This window comes from Apodemus sylvaticus, chromosome 5 (assembly GCF_947179515.1).
Source record: "Apodemus sylvaticus chromosome 5, mApoSyl1.1, whole genome shotgun sequence".
Lineage (NCBI taxonomy): Eukaryota > Metazoa > Chordata > Mammalia > Rodentia > Muridae > Apodemus > Apodemus sylvaticus.
In genome coordinates, this window is record NC_067476.1 from 47,867,436 (window position 1) to 47,882,965 (window position 15,530).

Below are 15,530 nucleotides of genomic sequence, written 5' to 3' on the forward strand. Positions count from 1 at the left end.
AATCAAGATAACTTATAAAAAAGGTACTTAGTTTGGGCTCATATTCCAGAGTTAGAGTCCATGACCATTGTGGCAGGCAGTATGGCTGCAGCAAGCAGGCATGGCACTGAAGCAATAGCTGAGAGCTTATGTTGTAACCTTCAAGCATGAGGCAGAGAGAGCTCTTTAGGAATGGTGTGGGCTTTTGAAACCTCTAAACCACCCAGTGACACATCTCTCCCAACAAGGCCACACCTCCTAATCCTTCCCAAACAGTTCCAGCAACTGGGGAACAAATATTCAAATGTCTGAATGTATATGATCCTTCTCACTCAGGCAACCATAATAATACTCAGACATTTGTCTGACTTTGTAATAACCTATCAAAAATGGCAAGGCGCAAGCCTGAACTGTATCATAATGTTTAAATATGAAAAACAAATTTAAATTATTTTGGCTCTGCAGATCCCATCTAGACAAAATTCTTCCTCTATTTTGGGAGCTAGCTTGATGAATTAGAGGCTTTGTGGGCTCAGAATCCAAAGACATTCCAATTTTGTTCCAGGGAGAATCTTTATTTAAAGTAAACAATCCATTCTTCATGTTCATTTGAATTTCTGCTATGAGATTAGTATTGAGTAAATATCAAAACAAATTGCTGCCTTTTGCATTATTTTAACAATGTGATCTTCATGGAACTCTCAATCATATAGATTTTTAGTGAAGCTGTATGAAATACAAGTTTTGGTTGTTGGAGATAATCAGTGCTTGTATTAATTTAAATGCTTATATTTTGGGGTCACATATATCCATTTTTGGATCTATACAGAAGTTTTGTAAATACTTTTAAATTATATATGTCATTATATGAGCCAGATTACCCAGAAGTAATCATTATCTAGGTAAGAAATACATGTCTGCTATCCACGTTTTTCATTTTGCAAAATGAATTAACTAAATTTAAGAATAACTAAATGATAAATTTTATAATATTATTTTAATATTTAGATGATATTTTGATGTAGCTTTGGTATCACTCTAGTAATACTGAAGTCTCATATATATATACATATATATACATGGATATATAATATTTTGAGTTAATCCTTTCAGTGAGTGAACTGATATGAAATGATTTTAAAATATGAATTATTTCATTATTATTTTAGTACTGAAGCAGACTGTACCTAGTATTCTTTTCTCTCTGTGAATTGGGAAGTTCTTTGTGACTTAAGGAAGGACCGAATGGATAAAACTGTATGCCTTGAGGCATTATCCTTAATCATTAAAGGATAACAGAGTTTGATCAGTTCGGTTTGAAGTTGTTTAAGACCAGAGATTCCTTTCTTCGTTCAATTTTTCCTTCCTTTACTTTCCCAGGAACTACTACCATGTTATTGCCAAGGCAAACTATTCACTAAGTTTTTAAGTCCATGTAGGCCAGTGTTTCTCAACCTTCCTAATGCTTAGGCATTTAATATAGTTCTTCTTGTTGTGGTAACCCTCCAACCATAATTTTATTATTGTTGCTACTTCATAACTATAATTTTGTTATGAATCATAATGTAAATAATTTTGGAGACAGAGGTTTGCCAAAGGCATGTGACACTCAGATTGAGAACTACTGATTTGGTTAAAGGAACATTTTCCCATAACAAAATGTATCTGAAGGCTTACTCACAACTTATTTTGATGACTTTTGAGGAAATTTAGGACTTTGTCTTAGTTAGGGTTTCTACTACTATGATAAAACACCATGACCAATGACAGCTTAGGGGTGTGTGGGTAGAGGTTTTATCTTCATCTTTTAGCCTATTTAGTTCATCATCCTGGGAAGTCAGAGCAGGGACCTAATGTAGAAATCTGGAGGCATGCACTGATAGAGGCCACACAAACCTGCTGCTCACAGCCTTCTTCTCACGGCATCTTCAGCCTGCTCACTTGTAACTCCTAGGACGACTAGCCCAGGGGTGGCACTGCCTAAAGCTGGATCTGCCCAAGTGTTTCATCAATCACAAAAATGCATCGCAGGCTCGCCGTAAGTCAAACTATTGGAGATACTCTTTCTAGAAAGGAAGAACTAAGGATCTCTCTTTCTAAATGACTCTAGCTCATATCAAGTGGTGGACATAAAACCAGCCAATACAGAAAGTATTTATAAAAAGACATTCTAGTTTGATTTGGTTTTGCCATGGACTGAGACTTTAGATGATGTGACAATAGAGTGAATGGATTTTGCATATGTAATGGAGATAAATTAGTAGGGGTCAGATATAACTAAATAATGGCTTCCCAGAAATAGCCATGTCCTTTCCCTAAACGTGTAAATGTTTCCATAAAGGAAACTTCAAAGTGACCCTGTTAAGGATCTTGCCATGAGGAACATAGCTCTGTTTTGGAGAGACGTGGAAGGAGTCACAGCCGCAAAAGCAGCGAGAGTGAGGCGTGGGGAGGAAGGTGGCCCCCTTAACTCCAGGAGAGAGCTCTAGATGCTGACAACTGAATACATCCCACTAAGATTGATTGCAGGATTTGAACCCCAGAACTACAAGATTGTAAATATGATGTTTACTAATAAAAATGTGGTAATTTACACAATACATAGAAAACAATTCAGCTTCTTAGCGTAAGCGACCTCATGTTGATGAACTCTAATACTGATAGTTCCTTCTTGAAATATTAAAACAAAACAATACAAAATAATACTGTGTAATACAGTTCAGAGTTAGAGGCAGAAAGACCAATAGTACCTAATGTGCACATTTCTGGTTGCAGATGTTTCTGGTTACAGTTGGGACAAGGTTATTAACTAGAGGCAAAACAAAAACAACAACAACAAAAAACCTTATGTTGATTTTTCTGGGTGTGTTCTTTCTGACGCTCTCCCCTTCACTTTCCAGAGGGTTTCAAGCTGATTTTATAGAGATGTTTGGAATGTTAAATGAAGTTCAAGGGATCTAATTCTTGGTTTTCCTGTTGAGATAAAAGATACTCTAATTAATGGCTTTTATGAAGACTTGGCATTACTGCAAATAAAATCAAATAATTCCTTTGAAGAGTTTATTTCTAATTTTTATTTAGCATAATTTGATTTGAATTTCTTATGGAAAATAGGTAAATAGAAACAGAGTTTCTTATTATGAGTCCAAAAGTCACTTCATCTTAGCTCAGTCATAGTATGAAAGTGACATGGCCTTTGTAAATTTTGTTCTGAGTATATTGCCTCTTTTGAAGCACTCTGCTCATGGGAATGCGTACTAAATAACACAAGGCTTAGAAGAAATGCATGGATCAATTCACTATGGAGGCATTTCAGAAAAGTAAAATGGTCAAGATCTAAAGTTTTTTCTACAAGATTTCTCATATTAAGTATCTCTGTGTTACATTTCCTTATGTTTTCTTTTTATTTAAACCTTTTAGATGGAAAAACAATATACAATTATCAATTTATGAACTTTTATACATATGTGATATAGAATTAATTTTTACTCTGTGATGACATTGATAATAAAAAAATCAAAGAATAAGGACTTTAGCATTTTTAACTATAGTTAAAAATGCTCATGAAAATCAGGGTCTTGTAATCAGAGAGCATCATCAGGATGCAACAGGCCTTATAAAAGCCTGTGTGTAGAAGTCATGTTGGTGAGACTGTGGGTAGCTTCTGACTACCTAAATATTAGGTGAGCAAGGACATGTCTTAGTGGACTGAGAAAGACTGCAAGGCCCCAACCTTCCACACAGCACTACAGGCAGCTAAGGAATGCTGAGAGTTGGGGAAAGACTTTTCTGTTGGGAAGAATATATAAGCTGGGTAATCAATATCAAATGGCTACACCTGAAAACATTCATACAAGTAACATTATACAGACTCAGCAGGTTGAATTTAGAAATATATGTTTGTATCTATGTATGTATATATATATATTATATATATGTATATGTGCACATACAAAAACATATGTATGATAAAACAGTTAATGAAAAGAGGTGTAGTAGAATTGAAAGAGAGCAAAGAGGCATTTTGGGGAGATGCTAGAAGAAGGAAAGGTAAAGAAAAATTATGTACTTATATTGTAATCTTAAAACTTAAATAAAAAAACAAAAAAAGGAATGTATTTTACATGGCATACTAGCTGGGCAGTGATGGCGCATGCCTTTAATCCCAGCACTTGGGAGGTAGAGGCAGGTAGATTTCTGAGGTCAAGGCCAGCCTGGTCTACAGAGTGAGTTCCAGGACAGCCAGGGCTACACAGAGAAACCCTGTCTTGAAAAAAAAACAAAAGACAAAAAACAAAAAACAACAACAACAAAACAACCATGGCATACTAGTGGCAAAGCCCTCTTTGCCCTGCTCTTTCTGGTGCAGACATAACTACAGAATGCCTATGTAGAAATAGGATGCTCTACTGTGATGGGCAAGATCTTAGCAAGCTTCTGGTGGTTATTACTTATATTATCCTGTAGGGCTTTTCAAATAAGGAGCATATCTGGCAGACACATATTTAGTCAGCAACTCTGAAACTGTAGAACTGCCAAACTGGCAGGACAGAGTTCACACCAGGGACTGTAATCAAAGTCTGTGTGGTTTTCTTGAACACAAAATAATTGCTAATTAATAAGAACATTAGAAAAAAGTGATATAAAACTTAAATATATTTTCCCTATGATATTAATGTAAGCCTAGTGTAATGATAATTTTTGCCATTGAGAAAGACAGTAATATCACCTACATTTTCAAATTCTAAATTAATAAATTTAATTTATTTTACTTGCCTTTAGTTTTCCCCCAGATATTTAATTACTTTGTCTTTTCTGTTTTCTCAAAACACTATTTAACTTCAGGTAATTCACTTTCCCATTATTTTATAGTAGAAATTACTCATTTTTCCCATCATCCTATCCTTCTTAGTAAAACCCTTCTTCGAGCTCTTGAGATGCCACTCTTGCATGAGCTAGCTGGTTTTTTTTCTTTTTACTTTTTTTTCTTTTTTTTATTCGATATATTTTTATTTACATTTCAAATGATTTCCCCTTTTCTAGACCCCCACGCCCCGAAAGTCCCATCAGCCCCCTTCACTCCCCCTGTTTTCCCACCCAGCCCTTCCCACTTCCCTGTTCTGCTTTTGCCCTATACTGCTTCACTGAGTCTTTCCAGAACAAGGGGCCACTCCTCCGTTCTTCTTGTACCTCATTTGATGTGTGGATTATGTTTTGGATATTCCAGTTTTCTAGGTTAACACCCAGGAGTGGTATAGCAGGATCTTCCAGAAGTGAGGTGCCCAGTTTTTGGAGGAACCGCCAGACTGCTTTGCAGAGTGGTTGTACCAATTTGCAACCCCACCAGCAGTGGAGGAGTGTTCCTCTTTCTCCACATCCTTGCCAACATCTGCTGTCTCCTGAATTTTTAATCTTAGCCATTCTGACTGGTGTAAGGTGAAATCTCAGGGTTGTTTTGATTTGCATTTCCCTAATGACTAATGAAGTTGAGCATTTGCATAAACAAATTCAAAGAAAAAAACCACATGGTCATTTCATTGGATGCTGAAAAAGCATTTGACAAAATTCAGCATCCTTTCATGCTTAAAGTCTTGGAAAGAACAGCAATTCAAGGCCCATACCTAAACATAGTAAAAGCAATATACAGCAAACCGGTAGCCAGCATCAAACTAAATGGAGAGAAACTTGAAGCAATCCCACTAAATTCAGGAACTAGACAGGTCTGCCCCTTTCTCCTTATCTTTTCAATATTGTACTTGAGGTACTAGCTCGGGCAATTCGACAACATAAGGAGGTCAAAGGGATACAAATTGGAAAGGAAGAAGTCAAACTATCATTATTTGCAGATGATATGATAGTCTACCTCAGTGACCCAAAAAACTCCACTAGAGAACTCCCACAGCTGATAAACAACTTCAGCAATGTGGCAGATTATTAAATAAACTCAAGCAAATCAGTAGCCTTCCTATACTCAAAGGATAAGCAGGCTGAGAAAGAAATTAGGGAAATGGCCCCCTTCACAATAGCCACAAACAGTATAAAGTACCTTGGGGTGACTCTTACCAAACATGCGAAAGATCTGTATGAGAAGAACTTCGAGACTATGAAGAAGGAAATGGAAGAAGACCTCAAAAAATGGAAAAACCTCCCATGCTCATGGATCGGCAGGATTAATATAGTTAAAATGGCCATTTTGCCAAAAGCAATATACAGATTCAACGCAATACCCATCAAAATCCCAACTCAATTCTTCACAGAGTTAGAAAGAGCAATCCTCAAATTCATCTGGAATAACAAAAAAACCAGGAGAGCTAAAACTATTCTCAACAATAAAAGAAATTCTGGGGGAATCAGTATCCCTGACCTCAAGCAATTCTACAGAGCAATAGTGTTAAAAAGAGCTAGTTGTTTTCAATGCACAGCGAATGTTCTGATACTTCTCTGACCTACATGTTGGTGCTAGAAACATACTTCTCTGAGCCTCAGTTTCCTCTGTCTTGCCCCACTCCTACCCTCACTCTATTGGAGTATATGGTCAAGATTTGATCTCGGAAATAGGAAATAACAAGTCAGTAGGTAAACATAAGGCAGTTAAATCCAAGCATATATAACCCTAAATAAATATCCTCTAATTTGAATGGGTCATCCCAATGTTAATAAGCATTTATTTCTGCTGCTCATAATTAGTCTCACAAAAGGAATTTCTATTTATGTCCCTGAATTTTAGTCTCCTGAGATTTTCTGTTTTTCAATGAAGTCATAATATGTGTGAATACTTGATTTATTATTCTTAAAATCAGTCATTTTCATTTTAGGACTTGGCTTCAGCAGTGCTGTCTAATACTGTGGTAACATTTTTGACAGTATTTTTCCATGTCCCTTCCTCTTGAAATCTTTCCAGTAATGCATATGACATTCAGAGAACTCTATTCTTTTTTCTGTGTCTGGGGATTGCATGTATGCCATATTCTGTGTGTGGACATCAGATGAGAAGTGTGGGGTAGACATTTTTTTTTCATTTTCTTTTAATCCTGTAGGTTTCTTTTAATCCTGTAGGTTTTGAACTCAAATCATCTCACTTGATGGCAATCATCTTTAGTGGCTGAGCCTCATCTCCCATCCCTCTTTCTTCTGTATTGTAGAGTTGTACTTTGTAAATGTCAATCCCTTTGGTTTTATTTGGAAAGGCTTGGAAGCAAAATCCCTTATGACAATTTGGCCACCTTGAGCTGAATGGATTAATTAAGTGATTAATTTACTTAAAATCTGGCTTTTCTTAGAACATCTATCCCAACAGACAATCACAGACAGGAAATAGAAGCTACCATATGAACTTACACAGATATGAATCACACAGGAAATTAATCCTCCAAGTAGAATTTCTAGCCAAATTTGTTTTGCTTCAGTTGTCTGTTTTTCTAGTTTTTTTCCCTCTTGCAAAGATGTAATTAACTTAAATGATTATTCGAGTTTCATAAGATATACTTAGAAATAATCATTATTTTGTCTTCTATTGCCTCTTTAGTCAACTTAATGAAGGATTGTCTTTTACTGGTACTAAAAAACCTACACCAAGCTACCAATCACTTAAAATTACCTAGGGAACTCAATTACTTAACTAAAATGGCCCAGTCCCAGATAACAGTAAATTTTCCAAATTTATTTTAAAATTTCCCTCTTTGACTATCTTTTCTCAGCAAATTAATTTCACTTTCAGCGAGATTGGGGCTAGTAGAAAGCAAGACAAAGACAATTAACTTCTCTGAAGTTAGTAGATGTTTTAAAACAATTCTTTCAATGGAACGTTAGTTCCTTTGAGAAAGAATGTCCCATTGAGTTCTCTGACTGCCTTTGGGTTCATCTGGCATTGCTTTCATTGGCAGATTTCTCCTCATTGTAATATATCTCAACATACTTAAATCCTACTAATGTGGCTGGACCCATAAGTGAGGATTTCAGGACACTTAGATCTTCACTAATGGGACCACCCACATTAGTAAAAATATTTCTACATTATTGCACTGCATTTTTAACTTCAAGGCCCATGTACACATCACGGTATTCAGATGGTTCTTTAGGAATCTCTGCACTTTATTTGACTTTAATAAGAGCACCTTCTCAGTGCCACATTCAGATGAAGAGTTCCAGACCTACCCCTTAAAAACATTTTCCTCTCACAATGCAGCCATCTTGATGCTATCTTTCAGAACCATCCAAAATCAGCTCCATCTCTTCACGTAAGAAAAAAAACTAGATGTAATCACATTTTTACAACAGGAGCCAATAGCATTAAGGCATATTTGAATTACTTTTGGGAGATTTGTCTTTGATAAAAAAAAAATCTCTTAGACTTGAATTCTATGACTTAAAATTTCATTAAAACAATGAGTTAAGTGAAGGTGTTGTGGTCAATAAATAATTAGAGAAAGTCACCAATTTAAACATCAAATCTCAGTGAAAGCTAAGTTTGGATTAGCTTCTTTGTTAATCCGTATTTGCTCCTTGGCTCCTACTTGGTTGCCTAATCTGGCATTGATGGAAGCATTTGTACCTAGTCTAATTGCATCTTATTATGCTATGTATGGTTGATGTCACTGGGAGGCCTACTCTTTTTTTGAAGGGAAATAGAGGAGCACTGCAGCTGGGGCAAAGTGAGGTGAGAGGGAGCCTGGAAGAAATGGAAGGATGGGAGGCTGTGGATGGGCAGTAGTATATGAGACAATAATAATTTCTTTAAAAAAAAATGGAAAACTATTTACGTCGCTCAATTTTTGAGGGAAAAATGGTTAGGGATTAAGTTTAATGATTAAAATACTATAAACAATTTTATTATTGGATCTAGATGTTAAAGTATCTACTGACCAATTTTATCATTAATATGTTTTCATTTTTAGGTAAAGTGATTTATTGGGTTTGTATGAATTACAGATCATAGCTCAGAAGTACACCAAAAACATTGCCTTCTCTGCCTTATGAAATTGGTTTCTGAGAAAAATAAAAATATCTATCAAACAAGGAAGAACTAAATATGTATATGTGTATGTGACTCACAATAAATTCTGGAAATTACTTTTATAAGCTGGTGACTGGACACTGATTGCAATTTTAAGAACTTCTTGAAGGTTAATCTATTACATGCTTCAAAGTAATTAATGCACCTTGAATAAATTCTAGTAAGAAGTATATAAAGTAGGTAGTATTATTTGTATTGTACAGATAAGGAAACACAGCTTAGACAGTCTAAATGACTCCTGAGCATCTCTCAGTCAGTAAGCAGCTGAACTTATATTAACTATCACTCCAGCTAGTGTCAGAGTTCTGCTATGAATGTTTAGGCTACTGTAAATGGCCCTTTGAGAAAGTGGAAGCAGTGATAGTATTTGATTTGGTCATCAGCTTGAGGTCAATTTCAAGATTTCTGAAACTGTATTAACATGTTATGTTCCTGAGTCTGAGGTTTGGAAGATTATTTCAAGGCACTGGGGATTTTTTTCTAACCTCAGTATGATTCAGAAACAGTAATAAAAACCAAATACAGTAAGAGTAAGAGAAAGAGATCCCCAAACACATGTCCATTACATTTGCTAATAAATAATAAACAAGGCTTAGGTAAGCTTATGGTTTAAGAGAAATAAATAAATTTAAGCAGAGATGTGGTTGTAAAAATATTGCTAGATGTGTGACCAGAGAAATATATGGGGAGGATTATGATTCTGCTATGTCATTAAATGATCTTTGGGAAATGGAGTAGCAACATATAGAGAATAGAAGGCAGTCTGTAGTGCTGGAGCTCTCTGGAGTCCTGGACTCAGTTGTGTTGACCTATTCTACGAGAGGCCAAGCTCACTGGAAAGAAGGAGAGACAATAATGATCTGGCTACTATCTTGGAATAATCAAGGAAGGAAAATTATTGCATGTTGTTTTTATGTACACAAGTAGAAGTCTATTTATGAAATGGTGTTATCATTTTTGTTTGTATTTTGGTTGACATTAGAACAAAGGCATTTGGATACAACCCAAAAGCTCCAGGGAAATATAAGAATGTAACTACCCATAGTTGAGAAAAATCAAACACTGTCTAGAGATTAGAAACTAAGTATTAATCTAGGAAGAATTCAGTTAATCACCAAATTGTTCTGTTTTGTTGGCTTGTTTCTTTATTCTGCAGTACAAGTTGCTTGCCTGGTATTCTTGGCTGATATTCTCACCTTAACTAATTATTTAGAAATCGTGAGGATATATCACACTTGGTATGAATGTATCTGCTATAATGTTCATCTTCTGTACATTGTGGAAATTTATGTTAGATGACACAGTCATTCCTCACTTGGTGTAGTTTGCTCAAAGACATCTCAATTAACGGGAGTGTCTTACCTTCATGTAGATTTCAAATGGTTTGGTGATTTGTACTGGGATGAAGTAATGTGCATCTTGGCATGAAAATGAATGTCTGCCTCCTGGCTCTGTGTACACACAGTCACAGAGTTCATGATAATGAGCATGCTTGTTTAATTGCTGTCCATTTATTCCTGCTAAATTGTGTCAGCCAAATGTCAGCTTGCAAACCATGTGTGTAACTTACATAGGTGAACCATGAAATCATTTTCTTTTTGCAAGATTTCCAGGTTTGTCTTCCTTTTCAAAGGGGAAAAAACCTGAATGCAAGTAAGTCAGTCTGTTAACTGCTGTGGGTATTTTTATTCTCCTTCTTTGACAGGATAATTCTACTTCAAGGACTGTCATTGGAATGAATATATGTGCATTTGAGATATATGGCAGCTACATTCAGTTAACAAATAACTATTTGATATTGATATTGGAGCTGCCAGGAAGGCATTTTTATGTCTGTATCTATTAAGTAATTATTACAATTTAAAGGACTGTATTTTAACCATTCTTTAATAATCTTAAATATATGTAGCTGTACGTTAGGAATGTTGAAGGATATAAAATTTCCGAGAGTTGCTAATGTTAACTATTACAGGATTGTAACACCAATTACATTCCCCAAATAAGTTTTGTTATATCAGATGTGTTACCTTGTGGTCTTTTGAGGAGCTAGCCTCCTGGAAGTCCTGTTGTCAGAGGGGTTCAGGAGCTGAGAGAGCATCATTGCTATAAGAAATGCACACTGAAGGCAGGATGTGAACAGGTGACAAATCATTGGAGCTGAAGACTCATTTATCTTTATATTTTTTCCTCCAAAGTAAAATATTAAGCAGAATATGTAGGTTTATTTAATCCTATCTTTCTTAAAACTCATTTTGGTTTTGGCTATGATTTAAGTTGAACTTCTCCATAGAGAATCATCAACTAGATGGATCTGACTATTATCTGGAGAAGTGCAAAAGAACCCTAGAGTATTATGTACTCTAAGGACTCAGAAAGCGGAATCATATTCAGCAAATATGGCTGAGTAATGAAGCATGATGGCACAGATGATAGGTAGGCAGGGCGAAGGAAAAGAGTTGGAAAGAAATACTGAGAAACAAAGCAGCAATTGCATAAAAATCAGTAATATTTGGGAGATGTTTTTATTTTGCTCAATTTTGAGATAATTGAAATATGTTCTGTAACCATTCAAAATGGGCACTCATTGCAATTCTTTGACATTATACAGAACACCACCAAGGTATTCAAGGACAAAACGGATGAGAGCTACAAGGAAGGGACTTGGTAGAGAATTAAAATACACACTTTTTGTGCTAAGTCGACTGGTACCCAGAATCCTTTTTGCTTCAGTTTAACAACAGCACTGGCTACAGGATCAAGTACGCCATTCTTTATCCAATACTCTACAGCACATGCCTGCTCAAAGAGCGAGACTGAAGGGCAGTTGAGGTGACTTTGTGGTAGAGCACTTATTTGCCCAGCATGCAGGAGGATTTATTGTTCATCACTATACACACACACACACACACACACACACACACACACACACACACACACACACACACACAGTACTTCAAATTTTAAACAATCTGAACCAGAATTTCAGTCATTATCCCTAGATGTAAGGTAGAATGTCAGCAGGTATAAACTGGTGATACAGCCCACCATGGTTTAATGTGAAATTTAAGGTGATATCTGAAGCTGAGACCCAAACTTCACAAAGATAAACCTGTGGACATATGATTGTCTGTCTTTGTGGTATCCCTGAGTTGAGTTCCTTTTGGTTTAGGAGAAAACTTTCTTTCTTTCTTTCTTTCTTTCTTTCTTTCTTTCTTTCTTTCTTTCTTTCTTTCTTTCTTTCTTTCTTTCTGATTGGATATTTTCTTTTTTTTTCTCTTATATGTGCTTGTTAACTTCTTTTTTTATTTTATTTTATTCTATATATTTTTTATTTACATTTCAAATGATTTTCCCTTTTCAACTCCCCGAAAGTCACATAAGCCCCCTTCCCTCCCCCTGTTCTCCCACCCACCCCTTCCCACTTCCCTGTTCTGGTTTTGCCTTATACTGCTACACTGAGTCTTTCCAGAACCAGGGGCCACTCCTCTGTTCTTGTACCTCATTTGATGTGTGGATTATGTTTTAGGTATTCCAGTTTTCCAGGCTAATAAATTGGATATTTTCTTTATTGACATTTCAAATATTTTCCCCTTCCCAGGTCTTCTCTTCAGAAACCCCCTATCCCATCTCCCCTCCTCCTGCCTCTATGAGGGTGCTCCTTTACCCACCCACTCCCATCCTCCCACACTGTCATTCTCCTACATTGGGACATCGACAACCTCAGGCCCAAAAGGGCCTCTCCTCCCACTGATGGCCAACAAGGCCATCCACTGCCACATATGTGGCCAACAACATGGAACACTCCATGTGTATTTTTTGGCTGGTGGTCCAGTCCCTGGAGCTCGGGGGTCAGGGTGTCTGGCCTGTTGACACTGTTGCTCCCTCCATGTGACTGCAAAACCCCTCAACTCCTTCAGTCTCTTCTCCAACTCCCTCCATCAGAGACCCCTGAGCTCAGTCCAATGGTTGGCTGTGAGCTTCTGCCTCTGTATTTGTCAGGCTCTGGCAGAACCTCTCAGGAGACAGCCGTATCAGGCTCTCATCAGCAAGCACTTCCCATCATCCACAGTAATGCCCTGGTTTGGTTGCTGTATATGGGATGGATCCCCAGGTGGGGCAGTCTCTGGATGGCCTTTCCTTCAGTCTCTGCTGCACACTTTGTCTCCATATTTCCTCCTGTGAGTATTTTGTTCATCCTTCTAAAAAGCACTAAAGCATCTACATTTTGGTCTTCCTTCTTCTTAGGCTTCATATGGTCTGTGAATTAAATGTTGGGTATTCTGAGCTTTTGGGCTAATAGCCACTTATCAGTGAGCACAAACTGTGTTTGTTCTTTTGTGACTGAGTTACCTCACTCAGAATGATATTTTCAAGGTCCATCCATTTGTCTGCAAATTTCATGAAGTCATTGTTTTTAATAGCTGAGTATTCCAAAATTCCAACTCAATTCTTCATAGAGTTAGAAAAAGCAATTGTCAAATTTATTTGGAATAACAAAAAGTAAAGGATAGTGAAAACTATTCTCAACAATTAAAGAAGTTCTGGGGGAATCAGCATCCCTGACATCAAGCTGTACTACAGAGCAATAGTAATAAAAACTGCATGGCATTGGTACAGTGACCGGCAGGTAGACCAGTGGAATAGAATTGAAGACCCAGAAATGAACCCATTTACCTATGGTCACTTGATCTTCGACTAAGGAGCTGAAAACATCCAGTGGGAAAAAGTCACATTTTCAACAAATGGTGCTGGTTCAACTGGCAGTCAACATGTAGTAGAATGCAAATTGATCCACTCTTATCTCCTTGTACAAAGTCATGTCCAAGTGGATCAAGGACCTCCATATAAAACCAAATACACTGAATCTAATAGAAGACAAAATGGTGGTTCCTCAGAAAATTGGACATAGTACTACCTGAGGACCTTGCTCTACCACTCCTGGCCATATACCCAGAGGATTCTCCAGAGGATGCTCCAACATGTAATAAGGACACATGCTCCACTATGTTCATAGCAGCCTTATTTACAATATCCAGAAGCTGGAAAGAACCCAGATGTCCCTCAGCAGAGGAATGGATGCAGAGAATGTGGTACATTTACACAAGGAGAGAACCTCTTAATTAAGGGCCTTAGAATCTACTTCATGTTGGACCGGTATGGGAACAGAGAGGGTGATGCCCCTTTGGCTGTTTTCTCAGACTTGGTGTGCCTTCTTTGGGGGATGTATGTTACTAAGACCTCAATCACTCTGACAAAAGAGCTAATAAAGCATCTCTGGAAAGAAGGATTTGTTTAGCTCTTGGCTCTCATGTTTTAGTCCATCCCTGTATGTACTGTGTACTGGACCAGAGTAGCTCAAATCAGCAAAGGGGAGGTTATTTGGCACCCAGCAAATAAGATGGCTCTACAACACAAGACCTCCCTACTTACCTAATCTCCAGAAGAGGCTTCCCTGTGCACCTAGAGGTTATGTGTTGCTTTCTCCTTGGTTCTCTTCAATACAGCTGTGTTGATCATGAAGATAAACTAGCTGGTTAGCTTATGCAGAACAGAAATTGATTTCTTCCTCCTACAACAAAACAGTTCAGTAGCTGATGGATGATGTCATTTGGCAATTTAATATTGATACATGTGCTTCTGGACTAAGATGAGAAATGTGTGTCTCATTCTGTCTGATCAGAAATGTTACAGGCCATGAATCTAATCTGTAGTCCCCTTTGGAAAAAAATCTGTTATGTTATTTTTAGAATAGCAGTGTATTTCTCTGTCCTAGGACACAGCATGACTTTCTTCATCTAGCTCTTTCTGTGACACATGTCCAGTAAGCAGTGCTTCTCAGGAGGTTCAGAGGGCACTTAAGCAAAAGACTGAGACTTGAATATTTGTACAACTAATGTATTCTATTTCTTTAAATGAGTTTCTGACACTCTATGCATCAGAGGTAATCCTGTTAGTGGTTCGGCATTATTTCAAACTGCAAAGAAACGATTAGATTGTCATTATGTTTGTTATGTGTTTTTTGTCGTTAACCTGTCTAGTCCCCTTATTAGATAAAACTGAAAACATACAGGCAACAGCCTCTGTTTAATGTTATGTTTAATAGTAAGAGACCATTAATTCAGAGGAAAGTTTGTACTTAAATCAGAAAAACTCCTGGTACCTAAGTATTATGTTTATACTGATTTCTCTATCTAAAATATAATTTCAAACTCTTTTGTTGCAGCCGGGATGTAGCTTGTCCTCTCTGGGTCTGATCACTAACATGACAAATATTATTTGATTTTTTTTTAAAAAAATGATACATATTGTCTTATGTTGCTCTGCACACACAGAGAGAAATTTCTAAGAAATTAAAAACATAAATTTAAAACAGAAAGTAACATTTATATTGATGGATGGAACATCTAATCAGGCAAAGCTGATAGTTATTTATGTGTGTTTTAATTGGTTAGCATCACATAAGCTTAATTCCCTTCATTAGGTGTTCGGATGTAAATCAGTGGTAGACTGATTGCTTGGCACGTTTAAAGAATTAGGT

At 36.8% G+C, this 15,530-nt stretch overlaps 1 protein-coding gene across 3 annotated transcripts in view; it reads left to right on the forward strand.

Moving 5' to 3' along the window:
* B3galt1 (beta-1,3-galactosyltransferase 1) overlaps positions 1–15,530 on the forward strand; it is a 584,427-nt gene that overhangs the window by 109,275 nt on the left and 459,622 nt on the right. The gene's annotated exons all lie outside the window — the stretch shown is intronic.